We start from the raw sequence: 7,299 nt of genomic DNA, 5'->3' as shown, positions 1-7,299 counted from the left end.
TGATTGCTTAGAGACTTCTCTGTAGCCGTTCACTATATTATTTTCTCTAATTTGGGGGGCTATTTTGTAATTTTTTTATAATAAAAAGTTATCTTATTTTAAAGTCATCACTGAGCCCTTAGGAGGTGCTCAGTCTTAGGCTGAATTAGACACCCGAAGACCCACAGATAAATGACCACAGTGGTGGGGCTGGCCTTGGGGGCAGAGGTGGAGGGGCATGATGGAGCCAAGTGGGACAGTCCTCAGCGGGGCAGGAAGTCATGCCTGACTCTCCAGGTGTACTCTTGCTTTTGTCTAGCTGTTTATAGTCAGTCCTGAGTCAAGTAACTAAGAGATAGCTAGCTGGGTCTGTTTTGATGCCTGATCACTGAGAGATTTCCTGCAGTGTGTGACTGTCCCTCCCCAGGTGGGCTGAATTATCCTTTGTGGTGGCATTATTCCTTTGCTGTGTTATGATATGAGAAAAGGACTGTGGTGTCTTATCACACATCTTCTCATGGTACATACTGCTCAATAGGAATGCCATTTGTCACTGCCGATTCGCTAGCAGATTTTCCTTGCCGAGTCCTGTAATCTTTTGGGTTTCACATGGAAGTTTATTTTTCAGACTTAGCGTTGGAATAGATAAACAGATTCCCCGATCTCCCTTTAGCCTCCTCTTTCTTTGCATTTTTTCCTTGTCAAAATAGCCAGGCAATGGAGGTGAGCAGCCCTCAGAGTGTTTGTTCCTGCCTTATCATCTTAATATTTCCAAGGACTTTGCCAAATCTGTAGACTGTGTTGAGCATCTTTTAAAGCAGACATCACTGCTAACCAAGAGGTCAGACTTGGCCAAGCATTTGTTTAGCTCTCTAAATACAATGTTATTCTTCATCTAAAATTCGATTTCTTTCCTATAAGCCTTTGGACATTTGAACGCATAATAGGTGACCTCTGAGTGGTAATTTCATGAATTCTTGGTGAAATGAATTGTATCAGATCAATATATCCGTAGACTCATCAAATTTTTTGAGCTGCAAGGGACTTTAAGATGAATCTGGTATAGCTCTGTTAGTGGAAGAAACATTCATTTTAACTGCATAGTCAATTCTCAATTAACAAGTATAATGGAGTGGAAGAAGGTCAGTGATAATCACAAATCATGGCAAAAATAAAATTATAGTGAACACTGGATTTTCTGGGGGTGACCAACTGGTTTGTGGAATAATTGAGGTTAAGACACAGTGCACCCTAGGATGTCATTGCCTTTGTAATTGGTCAGCAGCTGCTCACCACCTGGCCTCCACCCACCCTCTCTATCTCGGGGAATAGAAGGGCGTCTTGGGGGCTAGATCTGGCAGAAGGGGCTGACCTTGCCTGGACAGATACCATTATAGTGCAGACCTCAGTCTTGGTAGCTGGGTGAAGGCTGCTTATAGGGCTTGTCACATCTGCCCCTTGATCGGTGGTTCTCAAGCTTGAGCTCCAGGTGACCCACATGGAGATTTTATGAAGACTCAGATTGCTGGGCCCCAGCCCCAGTCTGTGATTCAGTGGGTCTGCAGTGGGGCCTGAGAATTTGCTTGTCTAACAAGTGCCCAGGTGATGTTAACACAGCCAACCGAGAGACCACACTTGGAGAACCATGGCTTTCCAGATCATTCTTTTCATCCCAGCTGCACATTAGAGTCACCTAAGAAGCTTTTTAAACCTATTGATGCCTAGATAACACCTAGGCCAATTGTGTGAGAGGCTCTGGAGGTGAGACCCAGGCATGGGTGTTTCTAAAGCTCCCCGTTGAACTTAATGTGCATCTAGGTAATGTTTTCCAGTCCCTTGTCATCTACATACAAGTCTCACGATTTTTCCCATATCTTTATCCCCCTATATTTAATGTTTCTTTAAGTAAAGCTTTTCATATGAATTTATTTTAAAAGCAAACTATCTCCTTCGTGGAGGAAAACTAATTTCACAGGCCAGATATGGGACACACATGTAAAACAAATATTAAAGTTCTAGCCTGGATCCATCTTGCATCTCATCACACTTTGGAAGTCTCTCCTCTAGAACTGTGTTCTTTTTTATTTTTCTTTTTTTTTCTTTTCACAAAGGTGATGGAATATACTACTTCGGTTCTTCATCCCCTCTGGAACAGGCAGGGTTCTGCTAACTCTGAGCAGGATGATCTTCTCCCCACAAGAGAAACAGTTGGGAATACAAGTGAGAGTGACTTCATAACAGATAACCTCAGTTAGGTGATCATCTTCACTTAAAAAAAAAAAAAGATTCATCAAAAGAATAGATAAACTGTAGTATTGCCAAAAAATGGAATACTACTCAGCAATGAAAAGGAACACACCGCTAATGCACACACCACTTGGACAAATCTCACAGACATGCTGAGTGAAAGCCAAACACAGAAGACTATGCACCGTATGATTCTATTTCAAGTTCTAAAACAGGCAAAACTAGTCTGTGGTGGAAAAATTTAGAACAGTGGTTGCTTGAGGGAAGGGGACAGGGAGATGGAGTAGCAAGGGACATAAGGGAACTTTTTGGGGTGATGGGATGTTCTGTACCTTATAGGATTAGGGGGTGGTTCTTAAGGGAGGCTGCTATCCTGGGAGAGAGGATTGTGGGTGCCCTGTGCTGGCCCTGCTGCCAGAGGCGATAGCCAAGGGCACTCCTTCCTTCACATGAGCTGTGTCCTAGAGGTTCCCTGGTGGGGTCGCCCTGGCAACCAGCCTGGGTGAAGCTGTGAAGAGACTGTTAGATGTGACCTGCAAATACCACCTGGACCCTCTCACAGGAAGACTGATGTGAGTGGGTGAGGAATAGAGGGGGCTTCCCAGACTCCCCAACCATCAGAACATGCCACCCCAATGTCTCACAGGGCCCAGGGACATGGTAGGGAGAAAGTGGGGGTGTGAAGGCATGAGTTTACCATCATGGGGATTAGGCAGGTGCAATGGGCAAGAGTGGCCTTCTCAGGCCTGGTAGTGGGCTCTCTAGGGTACCTCACTGCACAGTCCACCCCACCGTGAAGCTGCCAATAAGCACACATCTGCGCATGCTAGCCTCCTCTTCACTTCACTCCCATCCATTCCCAACGCTTTGCCTCACCCTCATCCCAGCCAGTCCCTACCAGGACAGGAAGTGCAGAGTCTTGGGGTCCTTGACGCCAGTTAGCCTGGCTGGATCCTTGCGGAGTTCCAGTCATAATATTACCAGACATTCAGATGCTTGGGTGCATCTGAGTTAGCGACCATTACATCTTTAAAATTTTCTCCTAGAAGCAGAAAAAGAAAGTTAGTCCAAGAGCACACTCCTGTCACCTAAAGCTGCTGGTTTCTAAGGAGCCATTTGTGAGACCCCTCCCAGCAGCAGTTCTGCCACCAGCCAAGCTCTTCCCTGGTGTGCTGCAGTCGGGGCCATGTTTTATGATGGCGGTGAGCAAAGGCTCCTATTCAGGCCTGGCCTAACGCAGCCCACAAGCTTGCATTTCATTCTGCAAACTCTGGCTATTATAGTGCCATTGGTGGAAGATGCAGCAGTGTTTAATTCTTCCCTCCCTCTGTGGCTCGAGCACTTTAGTAATTTAAAAGTGCTTCTTTTTCTTCTTCATCTAGAGAAGTAAAAATAATTACAATAGAAATGGGCAATTTGCAACTACAATGTCTGGCTGATAATCAAAAACTTGTAAATGGAAACATAGCATATGTTTATCACTTCTTAAAATTAGAATGCCATTTAAGTACCTGTGGCCTCAAAGAGGGCATTATGGAAGGGAAGGCAGGCTTAGTTGTTTGTTGGAGACCAGCCTGCTAATGAGGCTTTTAACTTGCTGTTGCCTCAGGAGCACTGAATAAAGGAAGGTGTCCCTGGGTGCTGCCCAGCTGTTCAGGAGACCCTCAGGTAATCACTTGCGGGTTGATCACCCCCCTGCATAAAACTATGCAGTGGCCCACCAGCCACCACCATCAAGTTCAGCCCTAGCCAGTTTGGCTCAGTGGATAGAGCACCAACCTTCAAACTGAAGGGTCCCAGGTTCAATTCTGGTCAAGGGCACACGCCCAAGTGTCGGACTTGATCACCAGTAGGGGGGTGTGCGGGAGGCAACCGATCAATGACTCTCTCATCATTGATGTTTCTATCACTCACTCCCTTCCTCTCTGAAATCAATAAAATATAGATTTTTTTAAAAGATGAAGTTCAACCTTAACATAGAACACAGGGCCCTTGGCAACCCTGAAAAACCTTGTCATCCCAAATATCCCCTTGTCAATAACCTTGGCTATTCTGTTGACCCTCTCGTGGCCCCAACATGCCCCTGGCCTTCCACATTACCAGGCTTTGCAAACACTGTTTTCTCTTCCCAGCTCATTTACCTGCCTAACTCCTATTCATCCTTCAAAAGGCAAAACTTCCGTTACTTCCTGCAGGAACCCTTTCATACCCCTTTTACACCCCTCTCAGCCTCGTTGGGCTGGGGCCTCCTCTGTGTACTCAGGCTCCCTCTGTTTCCATTTATGCCAATTCCTAATGACACTGGATTGTGAACATTGGTTAGCCCATCTGCTTTCCACTGTCTCAGACAGGTGAGCCCTGTGGGCAGGAATGTGGTTCCTGGCCTACTACTGCCTGACACTTAGTAGGTGTTGATTGATGTTTGCTGAATGAAGGGATTATTAATGGCAGTGAAGGAGTTTTAAAATTTGTCTTTAAAAAAAGCATAATTATCACAGTCATTGATAAAATAAATCCCATAATACATTCCTTAGCCAACTGGGCTATTTGGATCCTCTGCATCCATGTTCATTATTGTGATGAACTAAGGGGTGAATCGTGAGGTAGGCCAGTTCTCTATTCAAAAGCAAAATTGGCCTAGACTTCATGGCTTTGCTTCTGTCGTAAATTCTGCATGCGTCTTTACCATAATCAGGACAATAATGGACTTACTGCTTTGCACCTTATTTGTGTGATATTATCAGAAGTATTGTAGAACAAATGCTTTCAGCATTAAAAGGAGGTCAGTGTTATTAATGAAGTGTTTGCAAGCCCAGGAAGCAAGTTTATCTCTATTTATTCTTTCACTCTAACCCAATAGCCAGCTCTCGGTGTCTGCAGGTGAGTGGGCATGTCTGCCAGTCACTGGTTTCCTCATGGGTCATTTGGGGTGCAAGGTTTACATTAAAATCATACCCCTTGCTTGAAGTTGACTTTATTTTTATCTGCAGGCTAACTTGCTGCAGGCTCACTTTTCAGCTAATCTAGTATTCTCATGTCCCAGGCTTTGCGGGGAGGGGAGGAAGGTGGGATTCCTGCCCAAAGGGTCTCACCTATGATACACTCATATAGAGTGGAGCTATTCCAGAGCCATCCTTAGCCTGGGGCTGTGCCATCCTGGGACTCTGTGTGCTCTACTAGCTCCTGGGACCCAGGGACAAGAGAGGACAGGAGTCTGAGCTAGGAGATGGGTAAGGGGAGCTCTGGTCACAAGGTGCTATGCGCCTCTGACCGGATCTCTTAGCCTGTCTCCATCTTCCTGAACTGTAAGCCATGAGGCTGGAGAGTGTCTGGTCCCTTGCATCTGGCCCTGAAATGCTGTCATGCCCTGGATCTGAGTTAGAACGTGTTGCTGACTATATGACTGACTCCATGAATGACTCCAAGTCAGGAGAGGAAGGGGTGTCTTGGGAGCTGGATTTGCTAGAGGAGCAGCTGGAATTGGCATAGGGCTGGTCTGTGGGGAGGCTTCTCTCTCCATGCAGCCAGCATTTCCTAAACACAGATTATGTCCCAGTCCTTTGCCGACACAAAGATCATAAAGGCAGTGAACTGAGCCAGGCTCTTCTGGTCCAGAGCTCATAATAGAGGTGGGGAGATGGGCCATACATATAGTCACATGCAGGCCCTGGAAAACCTGGGGTTGTCTGCCTGCCGCTCCCCACCCCCAGGCCCAGGCTGAGCTCTCTGCCCAAGTTCTGCCCCGCTCCTGCGCTCCACACCTACAGTTAGTTGTGTTTGTTTCCAGTTTAATGCCAACAGTACTTATTAATAAACCATATGACTTTATTAAATATCCCATAAACTAATAGACTATGAATATGGTAGAAGGAAAGAGTAGGGTTTTTCTGAGGAATGAGTGAATGCTTTGAAAAGACTAAAAAAAAGTGAGAATGGCTGCCACCATCCCTGCCCCCAGGAGGTGCTGGTGAAGAAACAGGCTATGAAAGATTGGCAGGGGAGAGGCATGGGAAGTCAGACCGTCAGGACAGGTGCTTTACCTCACATTGCTTCGTGTGCATCTCCAAATACCCTTTCCACTGAGAAGGAACTGGAAAGGGGCATGTTGCTGACAGATGGGGTTTGTAAAAGCTCCAATCCCTGCTCCCAAAACAAAGCTGTGGCCCTGCGTCAAATCACCTCTTTGTGTAGGTTCAGTTAAAGTTAGAATTCACGAAGACATTTTTTTTAGTTATTCCCTGATTTAACCATTTGAGTCTGCTTTGGCAACCAGTCAAGGGTGGGTAAGAGGGCTTCTTCGGCTCCTGGGTACCGAGTGACTACACCAGTAGGTGGGAACTGACTGCTAAGAGCTGAGACTTATGGAACCAGCAAAAACCATATCACAGACCACCGGTCTGCCTTTTCCACACTCTGGCTCCAGCCTGAAGACAGAAAGGAGCAGGGGAGGAATGAGTTCAGGAGAAGCTGGAAGGGAAGTGGGGAGCAGGCCAAGCAGTGGCCCCATCGATGTGAGGAGAGCCAGAGTTATAGAGGGGGTAGAGAGGAAGGGCGTTCAGGGAGAGACTTAGGTGGAGTCTACAGGATTCGGTGATGGATGAATTGGGCAGGGTGGGAGGAAAAGAAAGGGGGCCAGATCACTCCCACACCACTGATTGGATGGTGGTGCTGCTCGTTTATGGAAAATTGGAGCAGGTGGTGTGAATAAACTGGGGGAATGGGGCATTCTGCATTGAGAAAACAACCCCAAGGGAAGAAAGAAGGCAGGCAGGTAGCTCCTGGCCAGATGCCTGCGCCGTTTATTTAGCAAGCTGTTATTAAGCACCCTCTGTGGACCAGGTTGAGGGCCAGGAATCTAAGAATAAGCATGTTGGGGCCAGCATGCTAGGGCCTGGACAGAGGCCAGAAACTCACCTTAGGAAGTGGGGGCCAGGAAGGGAGCGGAGGGAGAGTTCAGGCCAAAAGGAAGACTCACAGCGATGTGGACATGGAAGGAGAAAGGGTTTGGGGTCTCAAATGCAGCCTTTCCTTACTGCACACAGGATTATAATATAGCGAAGCAATAACTGAAAA

This window comes from Myotis davidii, unplaced genomic scaffold, assembly GCF_000327345.1.
Source record: "Myotis davidii unplaced genomic scaffold, ASM32734v1 scaffold415, whole genome shotgun sequence".
NCBI classification, from domain to species: domain Eukaryota; kingdom Metazoa; phylum Chordata; class Mammalia; order Chiroptera; family Vespertilionidae; genus Myotis; species Myotis davidii.
This window is presented reverse-complemented; position numbering follows the sequence as displayed.